The 14487-nt window shown below is 37.5% G+C and overlaps 1 non-coding gene across 1 annotated transcript; it reads left to right on the top strand.

Moving 5' to 3' along the window:
* Positions 1 to 14061: 14061 nt before the first annotated feature.
* Positions 14062 to 14168, top strand: LOC145141678 (small nucleolar RNA R71). Its single transcript, XR_013722872.1, has one exon. It is a non-coding gene; the product is annotated as a small nucleolar RNA R71 (small nucleolar RNA).
* The last annotated feature ends 319 nt before the right edge of the window (positions 14169 to 14487 follow it).

A 14487-nucleotide genomic window follows, 5' to 3' on the forward strand; every position in this document is an offset into this window, starting at 1 on the left:
AAATTAGTTAATTAGTATTGATCAAGAATTAATTTGGAATTAATTTTGTGGTCAAAAGAGACTAATTAAATATATGGGAATTGATTATGTAAATCAATAATTCTTGTAGTGTGGGCTAATGATCCATGATTATGGGCTAAACCAATAAGTTAATCCATGGATAGTCCATGGAGGTTAAACCCATGAAGCATAAGAATGTAGAAAGTCATGGAGCATTAGGGTTTACAAAGTGTAACCCTAGCATATGCAACACTATAAATAGAACCCTCCATGAGCCAAAATCGGTTACACCTTCTCTTTGAGATAAGTAGCTTATTCTCTTAAGTCATCCTTTTGCATATTGGTGTTTGTGAACCATTACAGGCATCACACTTGAGGTGCTCAAGCTTTCAAAGATCAAGAACTACAAGTCCTTCTAAAAGGTATGCCATCTATCTAGATGTATTATTCATTTGGCAATTCGTATGCTAGTTAGGACAATGCTTTGGAAAAATTGAAAATGTGCATGTATAATAGAGAAAACATAGATCCAAAGCATTTAGGGTTGCATGTGCACCATAGGAGTGTTATAGTGCTCAAAACCCAATAGTTTCTGGGTAAGATACCGAGTCGTTTATAGCGAGTGTTTTGTGCATGAATTTCATTTCAATAGATTAAGAATTGGGGTATCTATATGTCGGGGTATCAATCGCAAGGTTCATGGGTAATGAATGGATTTACTGTTGACGTCAGATCAAGCCATCGTTTTTGTATCTTGGGATGGTCCTAACTGTGGGAGAGCCACAACATGTTTGGAATCAGGAAATGGTAGGTCATTGGGACCAGGTATGATATGAGGCAACAATTGGTTATTGAAGCAGTCTTTTATCAGTGGTTTCAGTAGCAAATGGTTCAAGCAATTATCGCCAGATAAGGGTTCTCTCGGGTGTCGCAGGGGGGCGATTGTGTGCGTGAGTCTTTTGACTCAGCAACCGTGTGACAACCGTCAAATTTCGGTCAAGGCAAAGTCAAACTAAGTCAACAAGTCAAACCGGTCAACTCCCTTAACCCTTGTATGTTAGGGTTTACGTTATGTAATAACTGTACAATTCGCTACTTTAATGAGAAAACATCATTTGGAAAATTCGTGTGTTTGATTTTCCTTAGCCTTTACAGCGCTAAACAACATTGGAAATTTAATAAACCCTACTCAAGATTACTTGACGCTAATAGGATCAAAACTCATACACTACGATATAAATTGACGTTAATAGCAACATAGTATAGTACAACGTTATAACTATAATCAAATTAAATTATGATACCATATTAAAATCAAATCAAAGTATAATGCTCTAATTAAATTAAAAGAATCAAACTTGAATGCTATAATTAAACTTCAAATCAAAGTAGATTGTTATAATCAAATAATAACCTATCTTTTATAAAACTCTATTTTTATAAACTTTACATTAAATTTTATAAAACTCTTATATTAATTATGTAAAAGATGCTTGTGTTAGTGGGAAATTATGAAGACCACCAAAAGCAAAAAGATTATTCCCATGGTCTCCCACTCACACCTCCCATCCACTTTCCTTTCCTTTTTCTCCCAACACATTATTCTTTTCACCACTTAAACCTTCTCTATTCTTTCTCTCACTCTCAATCTCAAAATTTCCTCCAAGAAATACTCATATTCCATCCAAGAACAATCTATTATACTCAAATCTTCATCCCTCTTGAAGCATTCATCAAGGTATGTTGTTAAAAGTTTCAAATTCATACAAGAAACAAATTAAATCCACCAAAATATCTAAAACTCATTTTATGCATAAATCTGATTTTTCTCAGAATACCATCAATAAAATAAGAAGTTCTGGAAATTTTCAGAAAATAACTTATTTTTATTGAATTATTATAATTATTGCAATAAAGTAGGACAATAATTCACATAAAATACTTGTTGCATTCAATAAATTCTGAGAAAATTCTGGGATGACCTATATATTGATTAAACATGATATATGAAGTTTCATGCATTTATACTACTGTTTACTATTATTTATGATTTTATTGATTAATTAATAATGAAATATATAAAAAATACTTCCCATAGTCACAAACATCTGAAACTTATACACTGGGCTCTATATCATGTTATAAAACTATGGTTAATTTTATAGAATTTTTGGGAATAATTTACTATTTTTCCCGAATTTTGTGTTGTTTAATCATTAAAATATTAAATAAATACTAAAAAAGTTCAGAAAAATATAAAATTTTTACAGTAATTCATATTGTATGAAATAATGATTTCCTAATAATTTCATATTTTTTCAACACTGTTTACTATTTAAAACCATTTTCCTAAGTATTTAAGCATGTAAAAATGCATTTTAATGATTATTTCATATAAATAATTGTTAAAATCTGTAAATAATTATAATTGGGCAAGTTATTATTTTAATAAGAAATTATTAAAATCTGGCCTAAATTGAAAATATAAATTAATTATGCAAAGTAATTAATTCAATTTAAAATTCATTTAACAAATAAATACCTTAATATTATAATCAAAATGAATTATTGTTAATTCATCTAATATAAGAATATGTGTCTAATTATTTGTATTAATACTCCATTCTCGTTTAGCAGTTCCTAAACCAAAACTATTAATTATATTAGGTTCTACGCCATTTTGACCCGAACCGTCTATCGTACGACACACGCATTTCGTTTTGGGACTAAAGTGAGTAATCTACCCCATACTTTATAATTTTCAATACTTTTGGGGTGTATCATGTGGTTCTAATATGTTCCAACTTCATTTTATTGTTTTATCACAATTGAGACATTGTTGGGACATTTATACGTGAGTCATTAATTGTATAACTATTGTTTGTTTACGCTACATGTACTTGTAGTGCATTACCATTTTTAGTCTAATCTCCATGACTATGCCCGTATTCTTGAGGTACGTTATGGACAATAATAGCGCTATTGGGTTGACCACCCCGCCTTGGGACGCTAAGGTGATTGATCGCACGTGGTTGAGTGTGTATGATGATTAGATGCTCCATCCTTTATATATTTATATATATACATATATATATAGGGTGAGGACTTATTGTTGTTGTTATCATTTGTTAATCAATTTTTGATTTATAAACCGTTATCTCAAATACTATTGTTTGTCGACTTCAAAAGAAAACAAATTTCAAATTATAAATGTTTCAACTTCACAATTTTCTCTACTAAAATTTGATTACTCACCAACTCTAGTAGTTGACCTGTTTTTACCCATGGTGCAGATTTGAAGAATGAAGAATGATGAAAAATAGGTTGCGCCTTAGAAATCCACAAGACAATTTAAATTTGATGTAATAAATGTTGTTCGTATTTGGATATGTATTTGTATGTTGTGGATCTTGTTTGCATACTTAGTACTTAATTGAATCTAATCATATTATAACATAGTTGTCATGAGACTTTGAACAATATATCACGCCTTGATCGATTCCGACAAGGATCGGGGTGTGACAAACCGGGTAGGAGTCTGGTGTCTCTGATAGTTGGCAGACAAGTTGGGACTAGGGAGGACTCGACTGCTTTTGGAAAGCAGCTAGGGGGCAGCAAGAAGACCCGGAGTGGTTTCAGTGATCTGGGATTCGTATGTGAAATCGCTTGTTTTGGGGAATATGCTAAGTCGCTTGCGGTTGGATTAAATAATCTCAGGGTAGTTGATTAAACTCTGATGTGCAACTCTCGTTTCAGTCTAAACATTGCAGGGAGGAATCTTCTACTTGAAGGATTATCTGAGCCTTCTGTCAAGTATAAGTGTTCTGCACCAATTATTGGGCGATGACTCTTTTTATATTGAGGATCTCAAGTATTTGGAAGGTAAGTAGTCAATTAGGGGATAAAGTGGAATGGATTTAGCAATGGTTCAGTATGGACGGTCTGTCGGGGAGTCAGACCAATTCTAGATTTCTGATTTCAGGAGAAGTAGGGTTGGTTTTCCGCATGGGATTCAGATTGTCTTCTTCGGGTTGTAATGTTTTGCTTGGGTTGGGTTCGGTTGACTTGGGAAGACCATTGTATGCTCAGGGTTATGATTGTGTCCCGAGGGCTGTCAAGCGTGCCGGGAATGGTAAGGAATGATTTCAAGGATGAAATCGAATTTACGTGGGGGAGAGTTGTAACACCCGGTTTCGAATAGTTTCACTGTGCAGGGTCGTGGCCCAGTTACCAATCATCATAAGGCTTTGGGCCTTTGGGAAGGAAGGATTTGGCCCTTCTTGGATGTGAATGTTATAGTTTGAGTGATGTAAGTGTTTGATGGTGTTTCCGGAGTCCAAGGGTATAATCGTAATTTGATAAGTCGGTCTTTTATGAAATTTTGTTTTTTATTCGGGGATATTTAAGGTTATGATGTGTTGTTAGAAGCGTAGGTCTCCTCACCACCTTTCTGTGGATATAAAGTTCGTTGGAAACGGGCTTATAACGAAGAAGTTATGGTAGTTTGAAGTTTTGGCAAGTTTGGACCTTGGTGGAATAATTTGGAAGATTAGTCCCATGTGTTGAGCTAAGGGACGCGTGGGTGGGCCAGGTACGCCCGCATAATGGTCAGAGTGCCAAACCTTATTTTTTAGGGTTTGGGCATTATATAAACATCACTATAACCTCAAGACTCCCTCATTTATCAGCCTTCATTGTTCTAAAACCCTAATTTCGAACCCCAACCTCCTCCAAGAGTGTTGTGAGCTCTTTGTGTGCATCTTTAGTGGGTTTTGGTGTTTATTCAAGAATTGGAACTTGATGCCGGGTTGTGGATCGAAGGAAGGCTTGTGGATCTGGACTCTCTTCTTCATTTCCAGCTCATTAGAGGTATAAAGCTCTAACCTTGTTCATTTGAAGCCTAGATCTAGTATTATTTAAGTTTTGGTCCCATTTTGGTCTCATGGGTGAGATCTAGTGGTTTGCCACCACTCCAAGAGTTGTGAGTTGCTACTTTCAGTATCTTTGAGGTTATTAGTTCATAAAGGATTAATTTGCATTGTATGGCCTCATTAAGACATGCAAAGTGATAAAGTTGCCAACTTTGTCAGTTAATGGCTTATTTCGAAGGTTTCATGAGGTTGTGGGGCCAAGTGCTTAAGGGATTAAGTCATGAATCAAGTTTGGGTAAGTCGCTTCTACGCCCAGCGTAAATGTTAGTACGCCCCGCGTACTGAGGGATTTCGTAGTACGCCCAACGTAAATGGCCCAATGCCATTTTGGGCTCGTTTGACATTTTTGGACTTTGGGCTTTGGTTTTGAGTCTTGGGCTTTGAGTGTTGGATTTCTTGGTCTGGGGAATTACTTGTGGATTTGGACTCCTCTTTGGTTTAGATTTTGGGCTTTCCTTGTTGGGCCTTAGTGGGCCCAATGGATTTGGACCAATAGTGGGCCTGGTTAGTTGGGCTATCTTTGGGCCTAATGTTGGGGTCTAGCCTTGTCTAGTTATTGATTATGGTGTTGGGTTGTTTGGCTCAGTTCGGGGGCCGGTTCGCAGCAACAGCGGCAGTGTAGGATTATTCGTGTAGCGTTTGAGGTGAGCTTCTCACTGTATCCATGGGTCGAAGGCACCAATGCCAGCCCATTACGTGTTATGTGGTATGCTAGTTATCTCTGTGATACTTGCATGGAAGACCCTGGGGGGAGCCCGTGGCAATTGGATATCAGACCATGAGGGGAAGCCCATAACATTCCAGGTAAAGACCATGGGGAAGCCCATGTCATACCAGATAAAGACCATGGGGGGAGCCCATGGCAACTATATGTATGTTGCATGATAATCTGTGGTTGTATGTTGTATGGTATTTTGGAGAACCGACTAAGCTTTGTGCTTACGGTTTTCAGTTTATGTTTCAAGTACTCCAATTTTCTGATGGAAGGGCTCGAGATGATTGCAGAGCACACACCACATGTTTCCGCATTTTGTGAATTACTCTGATTTAATGATGTTTAGCTAAAACTTGTTTACCTTGGTCTTATGGGAAAGATATGTATTAACGATTTATTAACCTAAAAAAAAATTATATCTGGATTTTTGGGACGTTACAGTTAATATTTAGAAAATTATTTCTATGAAAAAAGATGGAAATGTCGTTTAATTGAAATATGTGTGAGAATATTTCACCGAAAAAACAAAGAAATAATGTTAAAACTAAAATAGTAGAATCAAATATGCAAATATTTTATAAAAAAAATCAATTCAAATAGTAAAATATAATCTCATCCAAAAATATGTAACATATTGTAACTGATGTGTGTGAAACGAACTAGTTTTAATCCTACTTTTTAAATATAAATTTAACACACAAAAGGCAGTGTACCTGTCAATTGGTGGTATAATTAAGCAAGCAGAGTATCGAACACAGAGAACGGCAAATAAAACTAACTACTAGAATTATCTAAAAAGCAAATAATAAAAGGAAGAGTTTTCTCTAGTTTTGCAAGACTAGAAACTTAAACAATTAACTAAAACTTAAACTACCAACTAAGCAAGCAAAGATCAACTAAATTCAACAATAAAGAAAACTTCTATTTAGGGTTGAATCCTTTATTCATATGGTTGATTTTATGGCAAGTGCAATGGATTAACTTTTCATTGGCTACCGATTAGTGTGATTAGGTTCACGTTCGCTATTTCTAATCCTTAGAAAACGAATCAATTCAAATAGTGGCCAGTTGGTTAAATTAACAGGTTTTCTAGTTTATTGATCCGGGTTAAGTAAGACTTGTAGTGGTTAATTAAATTGGTCGCTCAATTAACCTCTTGTTGATGGTTCGTCACACAAGCTCACACATTAAATTACCTATTCTCTATTAACCCTAGTTTCACGTTCGCTATTCCTAGGCATATAACAATGTTTTCACATAAATCATATGAGATTAGCAATTAAGAGATGGTCATACAACTTAATATACTGGTTAATTAACAGAAGAATAGTTATAATTAACACATAAGGTTCTTTAACAAGCTTAACAAAACATAATCACCAAATTAAAGTAATCCAACCATAAAATCATACCATAATCATAAAGTCATCTATCCTAAACAGAAGATAATAGCTTTAGCTCATGATTACAGTAAAACTAAGATCAAAAGCGAAATCAAGTAGCTCAAACATAGTTCAACTTAAAGAATAAGTAAGAATGGACTTGAATTTGCCTTGATTCTTCTCAAAATTAGATCTAGGGATGATTCTCTGATTTCCAGCACCTTAGCAGGTCTTCTAATCGCAACTTTCCTCCAAGGGTTTTCTTCTAAAAAAATTTGCGTATTGATATGAAAGACCCTTTTTATAGATTAGAGGCGACTCGTCGAGTCCAGGGACTGACTCGTCGAGTCTCTCATTAAATCCCCGTGTACGGCAAGGCAAGGACTCTTCTGCTTCGAGAATGTTCGTGGGCACTCGTCGAGTCAAGGGTCAACTCGCCGAGTCCTTCTTGGTTTTTTGGCTCTTTTCTTCTTTCTTTGATCCCCGAGCTCCCGATAGCTTCTCCTGCTTCCTTTTGCTTCCGAACACTTCTTTTGAACTGAAAATATAATTTAAACATAATTAAGCATCTTTTGTCCCATAATTGCAATAAATTAGCCAAAAAGTATTAATATTCTATACAAAATATATGATTAAATATGCACATATCAAATTACCCCACACTTGACTTTTGCTTGCCCCCATGCAAAACTGAATTTTAAACATACTAACATCACATAAAACAATCCTAATCAAACACAACCATTTTGCCAAGACCTCAACGCATGCATTTGTGTCTGAAATTTTCCTAAAGAACCCCCCATACTCTAAATACTCACAATCCTCATAAACACTTGCCCACTTCTTTCGAACAACGCTCATTTTATGCATCCCTCTCAATCAATCCTCATAAAACTTTTTTAACCTCAAGGTATTTTTGTAAAGCTACCCAAGCATACATAATCTAGAGAATTACAACTTTTAGATACCACAATGGAGCTCTTGAATTTCATTTTCTTTGATATTTGATCTTCAATTTGTACTTTGAATTCATCACCTTTTTGTGTGATTTTTGGTATCTTCAACTTTTGAATTTCTACAGAATTTTTGATCTTTGATCTTTAAACTTGATAGCTCCAAAAATTCTAACAACTTTTGGGTAATTTCTCTTTTTTTTTTCTTTTCATTTATATCTCACTATTTTTTCACTCAAAACCTACATGCTTAAGCATGGGTGCTTAACTTCAACCCTTATTAGTTAAGATACAAGCCTTCCTCGATAGATTTCTGGTACACGATGCTAAACATATTGCGACCCTCAAACTAAGCGAGGTTGTGTTTTTGTTCCATGATTTCACTAGAATAAGGGAGGCCACAAATGCATTATAACATATATTGGCTCAACTAAACATTTGGGTCCTCATAGAATCATAAAACATAATACTAGCATGTATCCTAATTGCTTTTACCATAATTTTATGAATTATCCTAGCAATGTTATTGCAAATTTTTTAAAATTAAGCCCAAATTAAGATTCTAATATAACCAACCCCCTACCCCACACTTAATTCATGCAATGTCCCCATTGCATGCTATGCATGATAAAGAAAAACAGAAAAGCAAAGAGGGAATTGGAACAAACTCCCCTGGGATAGTAGTGTCGAGGTTGATATTTCTTCTTTTGAACTCCATCTTCAGCTGACTTTGGCATGGGAACAGCTCATCCATGCCTTGGGCGTCATATCTCGTGTGGTTCATAGCTCTAAAAAAATGCAGGAAAGACTCTCGGAAATCAACAAGAATTACTCTTCAAAAGTGCAGCCAATTGCCGTGTGAAATAATCATCAAATCATAAGATTGAGAGGTGAAATACGTATCAACTCGTCGAGTTAGTGATGTGACTCACCGAGTTGTAGCGCGAAAAGGCAGAATTCGTGAAATTACACTGGGACTCGTCGAGTCATTAAGTGCACTCGGCGAGTCCATCGCTGGGTGGAAAATTTTATATTCTGCTCCAAAGTTGATTCTGATGTGTTTGGAAACTGATCACTTGAGACTCTCCCATTTTTTCCTTCAGTATTTAGACAATTTCCAACTCTTTTCTTGACCGGACTCCATTCTCTCTCGCCTAGACTCGACACTTCTATCACTCTCGAGACCCTTTGCATGCAAACCCTTTATCCAAATTCTGAAAAGACTAAAACAAACATGTAATAAAAAGGAAAAACACACCAAACATAAATCCTAAACTACTTGTCCATACAAAAGCAAACCAAAACAAACAAATAAAAATTGTTTTCAACACAACCAAATATAAATAAAAAGGATCATTCAATCTTCTTCTTCCTCCTCATCCTCTTCATCATCATCTTCATCATTCCCCGCTCTGCTTCCACTTGCTCCGCTTCTTCTCGCCTCTATCCGCTCCTCCCATGTGTGAATATATGGATAGTTTCCTCCATCAATATGCGGAAGTTGGAAGTGATTAAACATTTGGATGTGTGATTGGTTGCAAAAATTGGTCCCCCTAGCCAAATCATTTTGTAACCGGCGCATCTCAACATTGTACCAATCCATTGGTACTTCATCATCAACCGGGATTACCGGTTGTTCATCATGGGCTTCTCGTTGGCGTCTCCTCACTCGTCTACCCGGCTCCTCGGGCGCTATCACCGGATCATCGTGAGGAATGACAAAGGTTCCTCCACCAAAATCTTCAATTATCCTTGCCCTCCTATAAAGCAAAATGCTAAAAGGAGGGGTCGGAACCTCTGTCATCATATCCCATGCCCCTGCGTTCATCAACCTATACGACCTTGATAGGCGGGTCACAAACATCCCGCCATTGATTTTGGAAGTCTTCCTATCCTTGACTGCTCCCTCGGATAAATAGGATGCCATGCAATATGGGAGACTGCAAAAAGTATTCAGAGTAATAATACTCCACAAATAGAACACATCAAGGTTAGGAACCTTGTCGTCGTCTTTCCGCATGTTGATCGTACTTGAGATGAGGCGATGAATTAGCCGGTGGGTGGGTGATCTGATACTCCCCTCTTGAGCGGATTTGGGAATGTAAACCTTGTTAGCAATAGTTCTCCACCAAATAGGGCCCTTGACACCATCCGGAAAAACTTGGTGACAATGTTCAAGAAAAGTACCGAACGCACCAGTGTTGACCAATTGTTGGTCATAAATTCCCAACCTCCAGGCCAGCTCCACCATACTACAATGGCGGTATTCCCCACCGAGACAAAACACAATTTTCCCCGGACTATAATAATCGTTTCCTCCACGAAAAGAAACGGTGGAGAAAAATTCCCAGCACAATTCTTGGTACACCGATTCTTGAATTCTGAATAACTGGTTCCATCCGTCACAGGTTATTGACACCTCATTGTGCGTGAATGTTTTGACCAAATAAGGGGCCGACTCTTCCTCATAACGCACTCGTCCAAGCCACTCCCAATCAATTGCATTTGGGACATGGATTTCCTTCTTTTTCAACTCTTCCAACCTCTTCCTCCACTTCCTCATTGTAGATTCGGAATTGATTCGTGGAAAGTTTAACCAAGGATGGGATTCTTGGTTCCCACGGGAGCTTTGACCCCTTCTGAAAGACGTGTTCCTGCAAAATAACACAAACAACACCAACAAACCACAAAATAAAGAAAAACATCAAAAACTCATAATCTGGCAAACACGACTGAACTCGTCGAGTCCATGAACAGACTCGGCGAGTCTGATGAACACATCGGGTCCTGTTGTGATTTGAACTGTATTGAGTCATGTAACCTCTAAATTCATCTCAGGGGTTTGTCCACGAAGGTATTCTAACCACTAATTCATAATCATTGTGAACAAAAACTCACAAAACATGTCAAATTTAAGAACCCTAGAAATCATGTATTTTCAAAAACGGGTTTTTTCCAGAAATTAAGACCATATAACATCTAAAGATTGAACCTTTAACAGAATTAGGAGTGAAAATCGTTACCTTGTGTGAAGATTTTGGAGAAATCAAAAGAAGAATGAAGATGAGAGCTTGAGAGAATTTGGCACGGCGTGTGGTGTCAGCTATTGTGTAGAATGAAAGTGATGTTTCAATTAGGGTTAAAACCCTAATTTTACCGAATTGTAAAATTTTTCTTTTTTTCAGTAAATAATATCGACTCGTCGAGTAGGGGTATCGACTCGGCGAGTCATGTCGCGGGTCAATTTTTCTGGATACGTATGGACTCGTCGAGTAGGTGGCCTAACTCGGCGAGTCTGTTAAGCTGTTAAAAAAATGAAAATTTTCTCCCAAAAAAAAACTTTATTAAATTTACCACACCCCACACTCAGGACTTGCTTGTCCTCAAGCAATCATTTATAGACAAATAGGAAGATTTGGACAGAAAAATCCTAAGAAAACTAAACAAAAACAAAAAAATAAAATGAGAAAAGTAAAATAAAGCAAACTCTCGTAACGGGTTGCCTCCCGTCAAGCGCTTCTTTTTTAGGAGTCTTTAGCTGCACTCCTTCCCGCTCTACGTTTCTGCGTTGTCCTTCATCGGGATGCCAAGCTTAATCCTTTGTGGTTTGTATTTTGTTTTGTAAGCATGTATTTTTCTCTTATATGCCCTTCTCAATTCTTATTTCCTTCTTCTTTTAGCATTGTCTTCAGATTCACACCTTGCCCTTTTTCCACACTTCTTCTTATTACCCCGTTCTTTGGATCCATCTTTTGTACTTCTTCTTTGTCTATCTTGATTGCCCTTTCAGTTGTCACTTCATCATCACTTGATATCAAAGATTCTTCCTCACTTTCGTCACATACTAAAGAATCCGGTGGTTCAAAAGGTAACACTTCATAATTAGTAGCCACTCGGGCTCAAAGTTTGGTCCTTTTGGTTGTGGTTGACATAGCTTTTCGATCAAGCATGTTTGACTCATTAAAAGAGTGATGTGAATCACTATTCGAGACCTTAATAGTCTTTTCATCTTCCAAGCTTTCCTTGATGTCATGTTGAATTTCTCCATCCTTTTGCACAATTGTGTCAAGATAAGCCAAATGGGCATTTTCAAAGTCACTTACATCATTAACAACTTCAATTTCGTCAAGTAACTTCTCAGGCAAAACATGCACATCAAGTCTGGAAAGGGTACTCGTAGTTTGCAGGACAAAATCCACCATTGGTCTTGACGTTTCGTTTGGACTCGTCAAGTCAGTAGATGCTACTCGGTGAGTCGATGCGTTCTCAATACTTCTATGGACTTTCTGGTAATCTGCTTCCTCTAACATCTTCTCTATCTCCCTCAAATCTCCTTCAGCATCAAAATTGTCTTCCAAGGCTAATATGAATTGATTTGGATTGCTTTCTTGCAAAAGTGAAAATTCTCTTTCTAATAATTCGTCATCCAAATCCATTGAGGAAGTCTTATCTTTCCTTATCTCTTCATGCTTTTTCTCTTGCTCTGCTTTAAAAATTATCGAATCATCCCCCACTCTTAGTGTTAACGTAGATTTGCACACATCGACTATAGCACCTGCGGTATTCAAGAACGGTCTCCCAATAATGATTGGGACTTTAAGGTCTTCCTCCATGTCCAACACTACGAAATCAGCAGGGAAAACAAATTTAGCAACCTTGATGAGAAGATCTTCGCATACTCCAATTGGATGTTTTATCGTTTTATCGGCTAGATGGATCTCCATATGGATAGGCTTTGGGTCCGGCAAGTTTAACTTCTTGAAGAAAGAATATGGCATGAGATTTACACTTGCCCCCGAATCAGTCAACGCTCGAGTGGTAATTATATTTCCAAATTGACAAGATATGGTAATGCTACCCAGATCGCCCCTCTTCTCTGGCAACTCATTCAATACTGATTCAGCGACTTCAGCCATATCTTTTCTAGCTGTAAAGAGACCCTTAAGCAAGCATGCATATTTAGTCGTTTGAAGTATCGTTTCAACAAATGGAATGTTCACTTGGAGGGCCCTTACATGATCCATAAATTTTCTATACCCTTGGATCTGCTCATCAGGTATGGCTCGACTCGGAAATGGCAAGGGAGGCTGGTAAGGTTTCAAAAGACAGCTGGTTTTATCAACAAGTCGTGGACTCGTCGAGTCCTTGTATGGGACTCGGCGTGTCGAGTCGGGTTCTGCCAACTTCGATTTTTCTGCCTCTTCTGCTTGTACCTTTTTAACATCCTTCTGGATAGGGGTAAGAGGAACAAAACTTTTCTCAGAATCAGTTGTAATAGCATTTATATGCGCCATTCTTGGATTCTTTTTGGTATTGCTTGGAAGTTCACCCGGTGCTCTATGATTGATTTGTTGTGCAAGCTGACCTAGCTGCTTCTCAATGTTATGAATGGAAGCTTGTTGATTCCTAAGCATAGCTTGTTGATCTATCATCATAGTTTGATGCTCTCTAATCATGCCTTGTTGCTCCCTTAACATATTTTGTTGTTCTTTCATTGCAGCATCGGTATCATTATGCCTTTTCTCAGACGCGGCTACAAATATTGTGAACATATCTCCCAAATCAGATTTCTTCTCTAGCACCGGTTCCTCTTTTTGATAAAAGCCCCTTTCTTTTTGCTTATATTTTTCCTCCTTTGCCTTTTTGTACTCATCATACGGGAGCCATTCCTTCTTGGGTTTTCGCCAATTGTCATCGTACCTATCACCACTTGAATAACACACATGTGCTTTCCTGTTCCCGTTCTCGTCCAAATCACAGTCTCTAGTAAGGTGGGGCCCATTACAATTCTCACATCCCACCCGGATAGCGTGGATGGATTGGTCCATCTTAGTCGTTCTTCGATCCAAACTCTCTAGTTTAGCCATCATTGCTGTCATGCTATCATTAACTGAGTTCACCACCCCCCGATTAGTATATTTCTTTGGTTATGATATTCTCTAGAGTGTTTAGAGAATTCTTCAATTAGTTCTTTAATTACTGGGGGTGGCTTCTTTGTGAGAGGTCCTTGTGAATCAAGGAGTTGCCTTGTGGTCACATTCACTCCATCATAGAAAATGGAGACTTATTGTTGGCTATTAAGATCATGATGTGGGCAATTCCTTAGTAAACCTTTGTATCTCTCCCTCGCCTCGTATAAGGATTCTCCAACTTGTTGCTCAAAGTTTGCTATGGCTTTCTTCAACTTGGCTATCTTTGAGGGAGGACAAAATTGGTCTATGAATTCTTCCTTCATTTTGGCCCATGTAGTCATGGATCCTGGAGGGAGTGATTTCAGCCAATCCTTTGCAGCACCCTTGAATGTGACTGGAAGCATACGAAGAAAAACTGTTTCGCGAGGCACATTTGGAACATTGAAGTAGTCGGCTACATCGTTGACCTCGTCCAAATGTTTGTAAGCGTCTTCGTGATCTTTCCCGTAGAAGGGGATTTCCTTAAGTTGAGCAAGTATGTGGCCTTTGAGTTCAAAGGTGGCAGTCGTGGGAATTGCAGGTTGCACAAGTCCC

This window comes from Lactuca virosa, chromosome 9, assembly GCF_052849685.1.
Source record: "Lactuca virosa cultivar CGN04683 chromosome 9, Lactuca_virosa_CGN04683_v6, whole genome shotgun sequence".
In the NCBI taxonomy this organism is placed as follows: domain Eukaryota; kingdom Viridiplantae; phylum Streptophyta; class Magnoliopsida; order Asterales; family Asteraceae; genus Lactuca; species Lactuca virosa.